The sequence below is a fragment of the Suncus etruscus genome, chromosome 6 (genome assembly GCF_024139225.1).
Source record: "Suncus etruscus isolate mSunEtr1 chromosome 6, mSunEtr1.pri.cur, whole genome shotgun sequence".
Taxonomy (NCBI): domain Eukaryota; kingdom Metazoa; phylum Chordata; class Mammalia; order Eulipotyphla; family Soricidae; genus Suncus; species Suncus etruscus.
This window is the reverse complement of record NC_064853.1, coordinates 125,137,171-125,157,082: the sequence shown is the minus strand read 5'-3', so window position 1 is coordinate 125,157,082 and position 19,912 is coordinate 125,137,171.

The following is a 19,912-nucleotide window of genomic DNA, read 5'->3' as shown; positions in this document are numbered from 1 at the left end:
TACTTGTTTTGTTTTCATGTTAGGATCTTATTTTTCTTTGTTAGCAATGGAGCTGCTTAAAAGCAATAGATTTTCAAATGACTTTTAAAAACAAGCACTTATTACTTGCAAAAGCCCTCCTTCTTAGCAAGTTTAAGTGACTTTTCTGAAATTTTTCAAGCAATTCTTCTTGATATTTGCATACTTTTAGTCATTATATGATGCTGTTTTCCTGATGAATAATATAGTTTCTATGTCCAAAGAGAAGTTCTTACTTTTGATAAGTCAATTTTTTAACGTTTTAAAGATTTTTCCCCTAACATTCTCTTGACGCAGAGAATATAAGTAGATATGATCTAAGCATATATATGTGTAATTACAATCAAAACAATTACTTTCTTATTTTTTATCCAGTTAGATGCATACGTACATAATAATTAGTAGTTAATCCCATGATGTTCAGGGACTATATGGGATGTCAGAAATTGAACCCAGGTTGGCTGCATGCAAGGCAAATAGCCTACCTGATGTATTATCTCGCTGGCCCATGTAGGTAATTTTTCAAAAGTCATATTTAATCAATAGAGCTAACTAACTTCACAATTTTGCCTACAAAACCCATATTCATGATTTATGTACAATAATTTGTTTTGATTCTCATTGCTAATAGTTCCTTTTAAATTTCTTTAATTTTTTAATTTTATTTATTTTTATATGAAAAATCTTTATTTAAGCACCATGATTATAAGCGTGATTGTATTTGGGTTTCAGTCATAAACAGAACAACATCCCGACCACCAATGCCCCCCTCGCTCCTTCCCCACCTTTGCCTGTATTTGAAACAGGCATTCTACTTCTCTAAATTCTTTTAATTTTGAAGTGCTAGAGAGAGTTTAACAGGCTGAGCTCATGCAAGAAGTATAATTGTGATTTCTGGCACCAAATGTCTTCCAACTGTGGTGCAGTTAGCCCCTGAGCATTACTTTGTGTGTATTTACATGTACACACACACACACACACACACACACACACACACACACACACACACACATATATATATATATATACACATATACATATACACAAAGTGGGGATTGCTGTTAGGGAAATAACTACACTAACAACTAGCATGACAATGTTAATGAGTGAGAAAAGTAGAATGCCTGTCTGGAATACAGGCAGGGTGGGGGAGGAAGGCAGGTGGTATTGGTGGTGGGAATGTTGTACTGGTAAAGAGGGATGTTCTGTTTATGATTGAAACCTAACTATAATCATGCTTTTAATCATGGTACTTAAAGATTTAAAAAAAAAAGGTTGAAGATAAATTAAGGCAGGGGGTCACAGGCTACAGTAGAGGCCTGCAGGGGAAAAGCAAGGGGAGAATGGGAAATGTAGGGGACAAAATAGTACAATTATGAAAATTTGACTAATATTTACCATTTCTGGTACATTTTACATGCAGTTTAAGATTTGTAGTAGATTTAGGAGGATCATATTTATGTATATATATATATGTTATATATATTCAAGAATAAATCAATTGCAATTCTTTTGATCATAAGTTTTTTTGTTTCCTGTTGCAACCATATTCTGTGATGTTTCAAATATAGCATAGATATTCATGTGCATATATGTATGAGGGAAATCCTGGTAGGGAAGATATTCAAGTAATTTTTCTACTTTATTACTTCCCAGTATCAGAGTTATTCAGTTATTCGCTTTTCAATAACAATTTTACTCTGCCATATATGAGGCACTTTGCCTATTTTGTAGTAGAATACCTGGAAACTGTTGCTTGAGTATAACAAAATTTGTTTGAATTCCAATACTGAATTAACACTTTCACTTTCACTTACTTACTGATTACCCAAATCTGTGCTAGCCTGACTGTAAAAAAGAAAAATGAAGCATAGGATCTTTTTCAGATGGTCTGCAGTATCCTCAAAGAAATCATGGAGAATAAAAAAAAATAATGAAAACATAAACACTCTAGGAATCAAATACCAACAGCTGACTTTATTGCTCTAAGGTGATAAAACTTAAATGCACACACAAAAATGAATCCATTAACTCTTTTAGAAATGGTTGATCAGTAAGGAATAAAGTGAATTAGATTTGCATGGGAATGAACGAGAATTTACCTGAAACTTAAAGAAAATGGAGATTAAGGAAATTTGAAGTAGTAGCATTCCAGCAAAGTACTTTTTTACATTTCCATGCACATGCATATTAGTTTAAGTTAACCTCAAAAGTTTAAGTGGGATGCTTTTTTTAAGGATTAGAGTAAAAGGAGCACAGTAAAAACGGTGTTAGAGTAGCAATTATTGTTTGCATCGGCCCACTAAAATATGAGGGACATGGAAAGGAAAAGCATTGGCCTAAATAAGGAGACCCTACCCCTAAAGTTTCCTGGCATAGCTAGCTCCAGGCAAATTAGTTTGTCCAATCCAGGTCATTGTCTGTAGTGCCAATACACTTTTAATTTTCACACAGTTGCTGTTGTTGGTATCATGTTTCTGTATTAAAATTCCTGGAATCTGTATATCCTACATTGCAGTCAGGATGGTGCAGAGTGTCCTCTCGTTTCACCTCACAATTAAAGGGCAATGCAGAGAACCCTGTCCTGTAAGCAGGTTGTTGTTGTTGTCAAGTCTTCTTAGTGTTAAGGGAAGTCTCTTTTGAGCAGTTCGATGTCAGAGCAGTGGTAGGGTCTTCCCTGGTAGAGGATTGCTTTCAGGTGTTGTTATAAAACCCTTGGATGTTTCGCAGTTAGCTTCCCTGGTTCAGGGGTGAATGGAGGATGCCCATTCTTCTGAGGCCTGTGCCAGTTTATTATATCAATGTTCAGGGTGTAAAGTCCCATTGCACTACAAAATTTGTGTGTTCCAATCTCTATTAGATAAGAACTTATTTGTATGTACAGTATTTTCCCATTTTAATGTGCCTATGCAAACAAGGAGCAATGCCACATGGCGTTATCAGCGCATATGGGGGCCATAGGAACAAGTCCAACAATCCCCATGACATGGTTCAATCATAAGCATTAAACTGAGGGACTCTTCCACCAAAGTTCCTTATTAAACAACTCACAAAGAGAAGACAAGATAAAAAGTAGGTAGAATCTTCATGGTAAAAGATTATTTAGAAAAAGTTATAGCTATTAAAGAAAATACACATAAAATATTCAAAAGACATACGTGTCCATTTTATGTCTTTTGAAATAGTTGGGGGTTGTTAAATCTAATGCAAGACTTTGGTCTGTGATTAGGACTGTGTAGTACTGAAGTTAAAAAGTATAAATGTGGGGTACTAATGGTTGGGGGTGAAAGAGTTAAGGAATAATAATGAGCTTTGTAGGGGTGTGTAAAAGGGCAGAATCTGTTGGGGCAGGAGGTCGGTCTTGATGCCTAACAAATTAAAGAACTGAGGGTAAAAAGGGTTAATTAAGGGGAAGATAACAAATCTGGATTTGGAGATGAGGGAGTAGAAGGGGCTCTGGTGTTGAGGAGATGAAATATATCAGAGGGGCTATATATATTGTAGAGATGAATTGTTTATGGATTAGGCTTGGCAGTCAAAGAGGACCACTGTATAGGAAGTCACGTCTACATATACACTGATTTTAGAGACCTATTTGAATATTATCCTCCAAATCTAAGGAATTCCGTTTTTTTTTCCTAGAAACAGTAGAGAATTAAGAATATTTTTGGGTGTTGTTAAAAGGTATGTATGTTGTTTGGGCGCATTTGTGCCCGTGCGCTTTTGAAAATGAATACAAGTAAGAAAATAACTCCTGAATGGGGTCCAGTATGTATAGGGGAGGGATTTCTCTCCCCTACCCTCCCCCCAGGGCCTGATTTACCAGATAGGGCCATGAAGACCAGTCTGGTGGGGGGGGGGATCTCAGTCCCCTGGTCTAAGTGGTCAGCCCAGGGCGCCTATGGCTAGCTGTCCTGCCCAGAGGCCCCAACATACCAGTCGAAGACAGCCAGAAGTCCTGGCATATTGAGTCTTCTGAGCCCAGCCCCTGCCTCTGTAGAGGATTGGTGTATTTTTTTTTAATAATTCACTTATTTATTTGGGCTAGATGTCACATACAACAGGACTGAGAGCTTACTCAGGAATCTTTTTTGGTGGTCATGGAAAATCATTTAGGGTACTTTCATTGTTGGCTGCATGCAAGGCAAGCTCCCCAACCTACTGTAGTAACTTTCCAGCCCCAGAAAATTGTTGTTTTTATCTTGAAGATTCTATAGTAGAGTTACATGTAGAACACTGGCAGGTGTTATAAAAAGCGATATGATAAAAATAAAGACAAAAATTAAAAATAGTGGGGCCAGAGTAGTGGCACAGTGGTAGGGCATTTGCCTAGCATGTGCTGACCTAGGACAAACCTCAGTTGTATCCCTCTGTGTCCCATATGGTCCCCTTTTTATTAAAAAATGATAGATTGTAAAAATGTCCCAGTGAAACAAATATATATTATGTTTCATAGAGGACATTTCAGAAATTTCACAAATTCACAGGTTGTTCATTACTGAAAAAATAAAGTCATATCTTCAACATGCTAATATAATTCTTATTTTTCTTTTACTATTAAATAGATAGATATAACAAAAGCTGTAATATTGGTCCATATTATGGATGTTAGTAGACAATAATAGCTAAATCTTGGTAACAAGTGATGTTTGATAACATAAATTATAACAAACAAGATATAGGATGATATCATTTTGTGACAGATCTTGTGGTAAGTACCAACTTATATATACATATACGTATGAAAAAAAAAACATATATGCATTCAATTATTAACGAATAGGAAATAACTGAATATACATAAATATATATCAATTCATTTTACCTTCACATCTTCCTAGAGAAAAGTCCATTATTTTCTATTTTAACTAATTCTATTTCATTTATATCACAGTGACTCAGGAATGTTTAGTAAGTAGTTGAGATCATATAGTAGATAAATGCAGTGTAAGTATAAAAAGCTGGTATGTCTGAGTCAACCTGGGGTTTAATTTTCATGTTAAGAGAAGTGCCTGAACCCTTTCCAAATACATTGCTAGATCTTTTAAAATCATTCTAAGTTCACATGAACTACATCTAAGAATTATAGGTTACTTCAGCATTTCTAAGCTATTTTTAAAGGATATCATCTTTATTCTACATAATTTATTTTTTATATTTGTACTCACCTTGAACCCAAATTAAATGTTATAAAATCTACAGATTATTCTGGCATTTGCAGAGTAATCTGGTCACAAATGGAAAAAAGGAATGTCCCCTGACTTGTCCTGTTTTAACTATCTTAGGAAGAGTTATTTAAAATCACTAGAATAGTTATTTTCTTCTTTGTTTCTTGAACAATCTTAAGATAAATGTGTTGCCTATCAAAGTAATACCTCATAAATCCCTAATACACACAAAATTATTTAAAAATAAATACAGATGTTTTAGTGAAGGTATTTTCATCTATGATATAATCTATCATATTTTATTTATTCATAGGTATTTTAATAACCCAGATAAAGTATGCCAATGATAGTATTAGAAAAATAATATTTTTTGGATTTTTTGGGCCACACCCGGTGACCCTCAGGGGTTACTCCTGACTATGAGCTCAGAAATCGCTCCTGGCTTGAGGGACCATATGGGACCCTGGGAGATCGAACCTTGGTCTATCCTGGATCAGCGGCATGTAAGGCAAATGTTTTGCCGCTGCACCATCTTTCCAGCCCCTGCATCAGAAAAGTCTGAGCAATTTTTAAATCAAAATTTTGTGGATTGTATCTATTTTTAATTTTGTTAATAATTATTTCATCTGGTGTTTGTTAGTCTATTCCTAAATATTAGATCCTGTGATAGATCAATAGCAAGAAAAGCAAAGGACCTCTCTCAATTATAAACTTAATGTAAACAAATATAAAATGTTACAGCTTGGTTATCAATAAGTAAGAAAGCATATTTTAAATAGGGAATAACAAAAGGAAAGGTCTACTTTAAGTAGCATGGCTAGAGAATGTTAACTCTAAAAAAGTGACTGCTTTTATTTGTGGGATCACATTTGTTAGTACTCAAGAATTACTTTTGACTCAGTGTTAACAGTTCACTCTTGTTTGTGCCTGGGGGACATTTGTGGAGCTGGGGATCAGACAGGGTCTCCTACATACAAAGTATGTTCTTCTGCCCTCTGAACTGTCTCTCTCACCCTGAAGATTTAGTTTGAAGCTTAAAAGTAAAATCAGAGAAAGCCTAAAATGCAAAATTCAGAAAATAGATCAGCATATTAATTTTCCTTTGTTGTCTCAATAAATTATTTCTGGTTTCAAAACTTGCTGTTTTAAAACATCATTCATTTTGTGGTAGAAAGGGCTCAATGCACTTAATGTAGATTTCACATGCTAAAGGCCTGATTTTGCAGCAACCACATGGTCCTCTGGCAACCCCAAACATAGAAATGGGGGTAAGATCCAAAACACCACCAAATTAGGCTCCCAAACGAAAATAAAGCAAAACTAAGACATATCTGATTATAATTGCTTTCAGTATTTTAAAGACCTATTGGGTGCATCAAAATGGACGTTTCTAATTAAGTTTCTAACAGTAAGCTGTTTTCAAGAAAACACTGCTTCTACACTTAAAATCATATTCCTGAGCTTTTAATTTCTTGCCTGCTTGGAAATTTGGTTCTCCGATTTCTTCTGTTTCAAGACACTAATTCCACATCCCTACCCAAATTATAAGGTCTTGCAAATAAAAAAAGGCACACAGTGTCTGTCTTCCCTGCCTTCCCAACATCTACCTCACATATCCAAGTGGATTTTATCTTGTTTGTTTCTGTGTGACATCTAGCTGTGCTCAGGACATACTTCTTATTCTGTGTTTAGGGATAACTCTGGGCAGGACTCAGAGGACCATTTGTCACACAAGAGATTGAACCCTGCTCAGCTATGTGCTGTTGAGCAAGGTGTTGTAATATCTCTCAAGCCTCTGAACACACAGTCTCTTAAAACAGATTCAAGGAAATTTCATTATGTAATGTTGCCATGTTGAAATCTGAACTTGCCCGTGAGTGGGACCCAATATATTCAGTGGAGAGGACTCTCAATCAAACTAAAATTAGAAATTAGGATAATGAGCACCTTCTGGAAATCAATCATCACCGTTGGCCAAGGACATTGTAGCTCAAATTGATTGAGTCAGAAAAGTACTTGCTGGTGTTCTAGAATATACATTTTCAACCATAATTTAGGTCCACAGGCATAGGAAAGACTGAGCTTGGTTATATCTTGGTTATAACTGCTTGTTCCATGGATCAGTAAAAAGATCAGATGCCAGTGTGCAGTTGTGAAAGGTTGAAGAATCTCATTCTAGAAATTTCCAGTAAACCTAAACATGGCTGAGAAAGACAGGGATGTGTAAAGAGATTGGAACAATTAACAAAAATGGGAACTTAGAGAGTTGTGGGTCATAGAGCTGTGAATGGTCAAGTAAAAGTATCCTTTGAGAGAATCTTCTTTTTTGAGTACAAGATTTGGGCATATTTTGAAATCAGGAAAATAACATTGACTCTATCCAAAGTCTTACTGCCAGTGGATAAAAGCAGTAGTATAACCCTGATAACTCACACACATCCATCCAGCCATGAGGGATCTATGAATTATGCATGTAACATTTCTCAGCTTCTCACAGCTTTCACTGGAGCCTGCATTTCAACACTGATTGCGAACAGTCCATGAATCCTCCCAAAGACAGATATGCTACACAAAAGCTGTTGTTGCCTCGAACAACCCTAGCCTTTAAGCATGTTATGACACAAATTGCATTTCTAGGAATTTTTACACTTTTTTATTTTTAAATAAAAAATGGTAAAAAAAAAAACAAAAAACAAAAAAAAAAACAACTCTTGCAAACCAAATGCTTTACATCACTTGAAGTTTCTGGTGACCTCTTTTCCCAAGGCTTGTTTATAACACCACTTCAGAGATGAATTTTAATGTGTGATTGGAACACGTGTTTGCTGAAATAATTGATACTATAAGTTATGGTATTGTTTTCTGTATTTTTCATTTTTTTCACCACAGAGTTAGCTTTTGGGAAATTGTGCTACTGCCATAAAGTGGAAAATAATTCCATTGAAATATTTGTCAGGGAGCTAATAAAGTCTAGAAATCCACTAGGTAAAAACTGAATTTTATTGGATTTGTTTTCAGTGAGATTTCTCTGTGTGTGTGTGTGTGTGTGTGTGTGTGTGTGTGTGTGTGTGTTTTAGGGAGGGGTGTTGAGGGTTCAATACTTACTCCTGACTCTGTGCTCAAGGATCATTCCTGGCAGATTTCGGGCCATGTGGGGTGCTAGGGATAAAAACTGAGTCAGCTGTGTGCAAAGATAACACCCTGTGCACTTCCTATTGCTCTACGCAGGAGATTTGTTGTATGTATTTTTGTTTGATTTTGTTTTAGTGTTTGTATATGTGTTTTTAAATGAGAAACTATAACCTGTGAGAAAGAAAGAAACATAAAACAATTGTCATGTCTCTACACCCATAAATGTTTTTAAAATTATTCTACTTAACATCCTTCTTTTTTAAATTTTATTCTAACATCTTAATAATAATAGTATTTTATTAAGAAGGGTGAATCAATGCAGTATTCCTTATATATAGTTCCCCCTAGAAAATTTGTTTTAATGTTTATGCACAAAAATGATATGCCAGAGTTACAACTACAAATATAATTTCATTTGGATTATGACTCTTTAGTTTAACATTAGTGTTTTAGTAATTAATTAGATATTTTATGTGTCTTAGCAACCCATTAACAAAAAGCTAATTGAAGAACAAGAAATATGTATCATTATTCCCCTAAACCCCCTTTTTCAGTAATTGTTTCTTCTTTTAAGAGAACATTATCTTTCTCACAGATGGTTGAAGTGATGTATTGTGGGAAATTAAACACACTCGGCTTTTTTTTTTTTTTCTGATTTTCTACTTAGTAACTAAGGAATTTACCCCAGAAGCTTATTCAACTCTTCCCCAGATACCTTCTTAATCAACAACAGTAAGACTCACAGTTTGAAAATTTTTCTCTCCCTTTTATTTGTTCTCAAACACAATTAGACTTCCTTCTTTTTCCTGTAACATTATAGGCCAGCAGATCATAAAGTATGACATATTTTGAAACCAAACATAGAGTTTTGCACAAATTTACATGTAATTATGTAAGAATTTATTGCTCTTTAATACGGAAATATCTCTAGAAATTAATCCGTGATTGACATGTTCTCAGGAGAATTCTTGACCAATATGTCTTTATTTCTTTATTTTACTTGTTCAGGAACCACACCTAGAAATTCTCAGGACCTATTCCTGACTCTGAGCTATGAGATTACTCGTGAAGGGTTTGGGAGATCATATGGGGGTGCCAAAAATCAAACCCTGGTTAGCAGCTTGCAAGGCAGCATCCTACCTACTGAACAATTGTTTTATCCAAGTCTCAATATTTATTTGTTTGTTTGTTTGTTTGTTTGTTTGTTTTTGGGCCACACCCGGCGGTGCTCAGAGGTTACTCCTGGCTATCTGCTAATAAATAGCTCCTGGAAGGCATGGGGGACCATATGGGATGCCCGGATTCGAACCAACCACTTTAGGTCCTGGATTGGATAGCCGCTGTGCTATCTCTCAGGCCCCCAAATCTCAATATTTTAAGAGAACATATTTTCTCATTTTTGTATTATGTTCTAAAATTAAAGTGAACATTCATGCACAAATGCACACTTGACTTTATCCTAGAATTGTTTATATTTAAACAACATCTATATCATTGTCAAATAGATATGAATAATAATAGGAGCAGTACTAACATTTATTGAGCTTTTGCTATGTGTTGGCAATATACAGTAATGCTTATATCATATTTGTTATATCACTTAACTCTCTAATGTCCTAATAATATAGGTGCTATAATTATACAAGTTTCTGGATGAAAAAATGAGCTGTAAAGATATTAAATATTAAATTTACATTGTAGCAGTTCACATTGGGTTGCAATTTGAATACTTGCAAATTCATAATATGCAGATGCCAATAAAATGGCTAGGTATTGATTCTATAGCAGGAAATAATAGTTGAGGATTAAATTCTGATACTAGAACAAAATATTTTAAAGCATTATGTTTGTAGAAGTTTATATGTAAGTTTTAAAGCTAACAAAAAGACATGTTACCAATTGTGTGGAAACTGTGATTTTATATAACTTTTTGTTCCCTTTATAAGGAAAGAAATAAAGCTCTTTACCCAGCATGTTTTCACACTTTATAAAGATGAGACAGAATTTGACATCTAGAAAGAAGTATATGAAGTGGAATAAGAAACATTATTGACAATATCACATTCCTAGCTCCACACCTTTCTCTTCATTTAGGCCTTACAAACATACTAAGCCCTTTATGATCCTAACAGGACACTTATAATACATACTGGCCAAGATTTTGGGGTATTTTTTGCTTGTATGTTTGTTTTTAGGCCATACTCATGGGTTTACTCCTGTTTGCTCGCAGAAATCACTCCTGGTGAGCTGAGGGAACCATATAGAATACTGGAAATAGAACTTGGTTACTTGATGTACTATCTTTTGGCCCCCAACATTTTTAACATATAAATCTAATACTTCATTTACAAGAAGAAAATAGAAGCCCCGTTTTGCAATATTTTAATATACATTTTTTTACATAATTGGATATACATTTTGCCAGATCAATACAGACATATGTACATACTGTATATACTTTAAAAATTGGGAGGTAGTACCTTTGGCAGTATTCAAGGCTTACTAATGGTTCTGGACTTGATGATCACTCCAGGCAGGGTTGGGGGACCATACAGGGTGCCTAGGATCAAATCCTCAAGGGCCATGAGAAATGCAAGCACCCTACCCACAGAATTCTCTTTGGCATCTATTAGATATTCTTATATACATATGTTCAGACAACACCTTTTTGCTTCTTATACCCAAAGTTGTTTTCTTACTATGTAAAACATTTGGTTGAATGTCATGCCAGACGGATTACAGTTCACCAGTACAGCCTGGAGACTTCTAGATATTATTTAAATTTGTCAGAATTTTAATTCCTAGGAAGTAAATCATGAATTCCTTCATAATATGATTCCCAGAATACTTTGGGGAGCTCAGAGCTCCATATTTTCTACTTCATAGGATAATTGTTTTTGAGGAAATACCTAAAATCTGAAATATTGACTTGTTGACTAAAACAAAAAATGAAAGAAGTGCAATAATTGGAAAAGGAATACAGCTCTTTACCTCAAAAATCAATAGCCTCCACAGCTTCAGTGGAAAACTGAGCCTAGCTTCTGGGGCACTTCTCTCGACCACTCTGGGGATAAATTTTCTTGTTATAAAGAGGCAAAAAAAAAGCAGTGTTGAGGAGGTAAAGAAAGATGCATCACACTTCCAAATAAGTTATTAACAAGGAAGATAAATCATCATGTCTTCTAGGCCCCACTGTAACATTTATAAATTGTTCTAATCCTTGAGAGGAAACACTAACCCAGTTCTTAGATTTCGAAAATTACATTTTAAAATATATTACATTATTAAAATATCTTAAAATATCAAGAATTTAAGACAGATTTTATTTTTGCCTTTCAGATAGTTCATTGTAGTCTTTGCCAAATTCCATGTGCTTTGTTTCTTACCATTTACCACATTAGATTCTTACCCTCTGAACAGCTGTCACTTTCATGTGCTTAAAAAAAGTCTCATTGAGGCTCAGATAAAATATTGTCAGGTAGAGTTTACAACTTATGGGGTAATGTTAATACCTAAAATAATATCAACAGAAGTTGGTATGGTCTATAAAATTACTGTAGGAAGCCTATAAAAAAAACCTGTAGGAAAACAAATGTATCTTCTACAGAACTTGGGAAAACTGAGTCTCCGATGAAATTTTAAAATTTGATTTACAGTTGTAAAAAAGATCACCCCTCTTCACCAGTGCAACCTTCATACCACCAAAGCCCCCTATCACTCTCCTTCTCCATCCCCTTCTTGGCTGTATTCGAGACAGGCATCTATTTCTCTTACTCATTAACATTGTCACGATAGTTAGTATAGTCATCTCTCTAACTAAACTCACTACTCTATGTGGTAAGCTTTACATAGAGAGCCAGTCCTTCCAGCCCTCATCTTTGTTGTCTCTGGCTATTACTTCAATAATGTCTTTTGTTTTTCTTCAATCCCATAGAAGACTAAAGCTATTTTGTGTCTAACTCTCTCCCTCAGATTATTTCACTCAGCATAATAGATTACATGTCCATCCATATACAAAAGAAATTCATAACTTCTTTCCTGAGGGCTGCATAATATTCCATTGTGTCTATGTACCAAAGATTTTCTTTAGCCATTCAACTATTGAAGGTCATCTGGGTTGTTTACAGAGTCTGGCTATTGTAAATAGTGTTGCAATGAATATAGGTGTGCAGAAGGCATTTTTCTATTGTGCTTTTGTGTTCCTATGGTATATTCCTAGAAGTGATATAGCTGGATCATATGGGAGCTCAATTTCCAGTTTTTTGAGGAATCTCCATATTGTTTTTCATAAGAGCTGGACTAGACAGCATTCCAAAGAGCAGTGAATGATAGTTCCTTTCTCTCCACATCCCCTCCAGCACTTATTGTTCTCATTCTTTTTGATGTGTACTTGTCTCTGTGGTGTGTATGTAATCATGGTGCTTAAATAAGAAAAAATAATATATTTTTTAAAAAAAAGATGATTGTATATTCATGGAGATAGTTATGAGGCCCAAGCTAGTGATACCACTGGAATCGGTTAAAAAGTAGTCAGATTAGGGATTGTGTTTTGAAGGTGGAGTTAAAGATTTTGCCTCCTTTCTTTGTACCCCAAGATATGGTGCTTTTGATCCACTACAAAAGGTATATGAGTTCTATGCCTGCTTGTGGAGATAAATTTATAATGAAACATCCATTTTCTGATTTGTGAACTACAAACATTGATCGTGCTTGAAAGGCTGTGACAAGATTAGCCAGCTGGATTTTAAGACTATTAGAATTCCTTTAATACTATTCAAAAAAGAGTAGAAGAAATACCATCTATCTGCGGTTAAAATGCTATGCTCAAAAACTTGATTTACATAGCTATGTTAGTAGCTTAATTCACACATTAATATATGTATACACACATCAATCCTATATCAAAGTTCTAAAACCATAAACCACTAGGTTAATCCCATTGACCTTCTCTATTATACTCTCTGCCCATTAATTAATTTTGTTTTCAGATTCTGAGAGATAACTTCAGTTGAGGTTTGTTGACTGATTTTCTTTGCTTTGTTTTCTTAACATATAGATAACCCTATCAATGTCTTCCTCCCTGACTTCTTGGCACATGCTTTACTCAACTCCATGCATGCTATCATAAAAGGTGAGACTTCAATTCAATAATAGCTGAGCAGCATTCCACTGAATTCCACTTGATGGCCCATTCTTAGAATAGATTAGGTATCCCTTATTTCTCTCACAGGCCCTTTACACATGCCTTTTCTTCTTTCTGGAAGTCTAGTCCCCTCCAGTGTATTCTTCTACTCACTTTCAGTTACTAATTTTAAGTCAACCTTTCTGTATCAGCACTCCCATTATTTTCCCAGGGAGAGCTTCACTGTCTCTAAAATCCAAATTTATTTTCCATCTAAAGAAAACAGTTGTATACAAATACTATTCGTTTCTTGATTTTCTTTTTCTTTATTCTTTGTAGTTTACATGAATATATGTGACCATTTCCTCAATGTCTCTTTAATCTGAAATTTAAAGCACATTTTAAAGATTTAGCTTTTTAGCTCAATCATCTAGCAGAGACCTGACAGCAAATGGTCAATAGACAAATGACTGACTATAAACAAATTTGGTTGAGTTCAGTCTCCATACTTATCAAATGCATTACTATTTCCCCATTTCTGATAAAATCAAAGTTCAAGTTGTTTTAAAATGTTATTGCATTTTTAAAATATAATGCATTGCTTTTGTTACTATTATTAGTGCAATATGAATTCTTTTTATCTTTTAACATTCAATAGTATGATGAACCAAATTTTATATTCATATCTTTTTAGGCCTGATAAATTAAGAAAATTTGTCCAATTGATTATATTTTACATTCTTTTGAAATTCTTTATGTAGTCTTAAATAATCTTTTTCTGGAGGGGCGGGGTTGTGCCATACCAGTGACCCTCAGGGGTTACTCCTGGCTTTGAGCTCAGAAATCACTCCTGGTTTGGGGGACCATATGGGATGCCAGGGATCAAACTGCAGTCTGTCCTAGTCTAGCATTGGCAAGGCAGCCACCTTACCACTTGTGCCACCTCTCCTGCCCAGGACTTTAATAATCTTACTTGTTACTATGATATTTCAGAAAGAAAAATTGTAACTCAGGAAAATGCTTTAGTATTTCCTATAAGTATAAAATTCATTATAGTATCTGCTCTCAATTTTTCTCTGAGATCTCAAAAATAAAACACTCACTGGAAAAGTTTTGCACTATCTTTTATTATTTATGATTATTTTAGAACTTCTTTTAATAACCTTTCATCTCCTAGTTCCGTATGCAATGTAATGTGCACTGTATGTTGTACATTTACTGCACTTTTGTAATCATGAGCAAAAACCTTTTAGTGCTCCTTATAGATGAATTTCTTACACCAGTAGAAATTCCTGTCCTGAGGAACATATAATTAACCTAGTTATACTGTTGCTAGCACTTACTCTTCCCCCCAATGTTTTCACCAACTCATAACCAAGATATATTTATCTATTTTATCTATGAAAACCGTCTTTCACTCCAGATATTTCTAACTATCATCATTTGCATTTCAGAATTTGAATATTCTGCCTTCATACATTTAAGGTTTGTCACAATTCTGACATTTTTTTAAATCTTGTTTTTCAGGTCATGAATTCAGTGTCTAACTGCTTTACCACTTTTTAATTTTCTCAAATAAAATAATGTTAACTCCATCAGCTGTTATCATTTTATCATCAGGGTTTAGGATATTTTTTAGATTTCCTTTGAACCAAGGTCTATATTTTCAAATCTACTTTTTACTAATTAAATCTGACATCATTTGATAATATCAATGTTACTTAAATAGCATATAAATTCTTCTTTCAGTGAATTGCCCTAGAGAATACTGGGCTGTATAGATTACATTAACAGTAATAAACAAGTCATGCATATTTTAATATATTTTTTAAAAATGATTCTAGCACTGTAACTATTCTAACTACTGGTGAAACATCTTTTCATTTTAGCATTCATCAAATAAAAGATCTGATTACCTTAAAAATGTGTGCAATTTTTATTAACTATGTGTATTTTTTAGACAATATCTTTATTTAAACACCATGATTATAAACATAATTGTAGTGGGTTTCAGTCATAAAAAGAAAACCTCCACTTCACAAGTACAACATTCCCATTATTAATATTTATCCTCTCCCTCTCCCCATCCCCAATCCTGTATTTGATACAGGCTTTCTACTTCCCTCACTCATTGACATTGTCATGGTCGTTGTCAGTGTAGTTATTTCTCTAATTCAAATCACCACACGTTGTGGTGAGCTTTATATTGTGAGCCGGTCCATCCAGCCCTCATCTCTATTGTCTCTGGGCATCATTACAATAATGTATCTTATTTTGTTAAAACCCATAGATGAGGGAGACTATTCTCTCTCCCCCTGACTTTTTTTCACTCAGCATAATAGATTCCATGTACATCCATGTAAAGGAAAATTTCATGACTTCATCTCTCCTGATGGCTGCATATTATTCCATTATGTATATGTACCACAGTTTCTTTAGCTATTCATCTGTTGAAGGGCATCTTGATTTTTTTCCACAGTCTGGCTATTGTAAATAGTGCTGCAATGAATATAGGTGTGCAGAAGGAATTTTTGTATTGTGTTTTTGTATCCCTAGGGTATAACCCTAGAAGTGGTATAGCTGGATCATATGGGAGCTCAATTTCCAATTTTTTGAGAAATGTCCATTTGTTTTCCATAAGGGCTTGACAAGGTAGCGTTTCCGCCAGCAGAGAATGACAGTTCCTTTCACTCCACACCCTTTCCAGCATTGATAGTTCTTGTCCTTTATGTTGTGTGCCATTCTCTGTAGTGTGAGATGGTCCCTCGTTGTTGTTTTGATTTGCATTTCCATGATGGTTATTGATGTGGAGCATTTTTTCATGTGCCTTTGGTCATTTGTATTTCTTCTTCGAGAAATTTTCTGTCATTACTTTTTCCCATTTTTTGATGGTGTTAGATGTTTTTTCTTGTAAATATCTGTCAGTACTTTGTATATTTCCAATATTACCCTCTTATCTGATGGGTATAGGGTTAATAGTTTCTCCCATTCTGTGGGTGGTTTTTGTTACAGAGACACTATTTCCTTTGAGGTACAGAAGCTTCTATGCTTAATTATTTTGTTATATGTTTATCTCTACTTCCACCTGTTTGAAGAGTGCTGTTTCTTCCTTGAAGATGCTTTTAGTCTCAATGTCATGGAGTGTTTTAACTATGTGTTTTTATATACTTTATGGATTTAGACAATAGCAAAGTCTTTCATTCAATTGGATTTGGCATGGAGTTAGATGGGGGCCTGAGTTCATTTTTTTGTAAGTGGCTAACGAGGTGTGCCTACACCACTTGTCAAAGACGCTTTTCTTGCTCCATTTTGGATTTCTTGCCATTTTATCAAAGACTAATTGATTTTATGTCTGGAGAAATTTCTCTAAATACATTAATCTATTCCACTGATCTGAACGTCTGTCTTTATTCCAATACCATGCTGTTTTAATGACTATAGCTTGGTAAAACAGTTTAAAGTTTGGGAAAGTGATACATCCCTTATTCCAAGAGTTGTTCTAGCTATTTGCGGGTGTGTATTATTCTATATAAATTTCAGGAGAGTTTGATCCACTTTTTTAAAGAATATCATGGGTATCCTTAGAGAAAGGTATTGCATTAAATTTGTACAATGCTTTGGGGAGTATTGACATTATAATGATGTTCATCCCCTCATCCATGAGTAGTGTATGTGTCTCCATTTTTTATGTCCTCTTTTATTTCTTGAAGCAAGGTTTTGTAGTTTTCTTTGTATAAGTCCTTCACATTTTTTATTCTATTTTATTTTGGGGGGACACACCCGGGGAAGCTCAGGTGTTACTTCTGGTTCTGCACTCAGAAATTACTCCTGGCTTGGGGGACCATATAAAATGCCAGGGGATTGAACCACAGTTTGTCCCGGGTCAGCCTCATGCAAGTCAAACACCCTACTACTATGCCATTGCTTGGGCCCCAGGTCCTTGGCATCTTTAGCTGACTTCAAGATATTTGATTTTGTGTGATACTAATGTGAATGAAATTGTTTTTGTTTTAATTCCCACTTCTCTATCATTATATAAAAATAAGAATGACATTGATTTTTGCATACTAATTTTTAGGCTGCCACATTGCTATATGAATATATTTGTAGAAGTTTTTGGTAGCATTTTTAGGGTTTTCTAAACATAGGCATCATGTCATATGCAAACAGTGAGAGCTTGACTTCTTCATTTCTTATCTGGATGCCCTTGATATCTTTTTCTTGCCTAATCACTATGGTAAATACTTCCAGCACTATGTTGAATAGAATTGGTGAGAGAGGGCAGCCTTGACTTATACCAGATTTAGAGGAAAGTCTTTTAGTTTATTTCCATTGAGAATAATATTTGCCATTGGCTTGTGATAAATGGCTTTGATTATATTGAAAAAGTCCCTTCCATTCCCATCTTGATAAGAGTATTAATCAAGAATGGGTCTTAGTCCTTATTGAATGCTTTGTCTCCATCTATTGATATGATCATACATTTTTGTTGTTTGATTTACATAATTTAATCAGCCTTGTATTTCTGTAATTAAACCTGGGTTGTGGTGTATGACCTTCTTGATAAGATGTTGGATTCTATTTGGTTTATCAATCTTGTTTATTTTTTCAAAGAACTAACTTTTGTTTTTGTTGATCTGTTGAATTTTCTTTATTTCCACATTATTGATTTCTGCTTAAGCTTTGTAATTGTAATTTCCTTCTCCCTACCTATTTTTGGTTTCTTTTGTTGATCATTTTTAATTTTATAAGCTGCCTTATTAAGAGATTTATGTAGGTCCCTTCTTCCTTTCTCATATTGCTTATAAAGCTATAATTTTTATTAGTACTGCTTTTGCTGTGTCCCATAAATTCTGATAATCTGTATTGTCATTTTTCCTAGGAATTTTTAATTTCCTCTCTGATTTCATCTCTGACCCACTGGTTTTTCAGTAGCTGTTAATTTTCAGGTGTTAAGGTTTATCTTATGTGTCCATTTGTACTTCACTTCTAATTTCAGTGCCTTGTGATCTGAGAAGGTAGTCTGTATAATTTCTATCCTCTTGAATTTATTAGGATATGTTTATCAAGCATGTGGTCTATCCTGGAGTATGACCCATGTGCATTAGAGATGAATGTGTATCCAGTTTTCTGATAATGGAGTGTCATATATATATATATATGTACTAGGCCACTTTCTTCCATTTCTCTTTTCAGAGCTAGTATATTCTTCTTGCCTTTCAACCTGGCAACCTATCAGATGGTGACAGGGAAGAGTTTAGGTCTCCCACTATTATAGTGTTGCTATTTATATCTTCTTTCAGATTTGTCAACTATTGTATTAAATATTTTGCTGGTACCTTATTGGATGTATATATAATATATATATATATATATATATATAGGAGTGTTATTTATTATTGTTACACATATTCTTTGATTAGTATGTAATGACCATCTTTGTCCCTAATAACTTTTCAGAATCTAATGTTTGTGCCACTTGATATTATTATGGCCACCTCAGCTTTTTTAAGAGGGTTGTTTGCTCGGATGATTTTCATCTAGCCTTTGATTTTGAGTCTATGTTTGATCTGGCTATTCAAATATATTTCTTGTAGGCAGAAAAATATTGGATTCAGCTTTTTGATCTATTTTGCCACTCTATCTCTTAACAGTTGAATTTAGTCCATTGATGTTGAGAGAGATAATTTTCATGGGATTTAGTGTTATATTGTGTAGAACTTTGGTGTTGTGTTGGTCTGTCTTGTATTAAAGTAGACTTTTCCATTTTTCTTTTAAGGCTGGTTTTGAGTCTGCAAACTTTCTGAATTTTTTTTTTATCGGTGAAGCTATGTATGCTTCCTTTAAACCTGAAAGTGAGTCTGGCTGGAGGAAGTATTCATTTCATTGAGTGTTTTCACTATTGTCCACCACTGCATCTGGCTTTGATGGTTTCTTGTGACAGGTCTGCTGTAAATCTTAAGGATGCTCCTTTGAGTGTAACTTCCCTATTTGATCTTGCTGCTTTTAGCATTGTATCCCTATCTCTGGGATTAGTCATTGTGACTTGAATGTGTCTTGGGGTGCTTTTCTTTGGGTCTCTTTTAACTGATATGCTTCAGGCATGCATAATTTATTTTCATGCAGTCTTTAGCTCCGAGAGTTTCTTTGTAATGATGTCCTTGATTGTTAATTCTTTCTGGGGATTTTCTTCCTAGGGATTTCCTCCTGGATTTGGGACTCCAATAATTCTTATGTTGTTTCTGTTGATCTTGTCAAAGATTTCTATTTTCCTTTGTTCACATTCTTTGATTAATGTTTCCATTGTCTGATCATTGGCTTTAAGGTTTTTATCCCAACTTCTGATGTATGGAGTTGTTCTGCATCTCATTTTCCAGCTCACTGATTCTGTCCTCAGCTGCTGTTTCTCTGTAAAAGAGGCTTTTCATTGAGTTTTTCATTTCATCCACCAAATTCTTCAGTTCTGTTATTT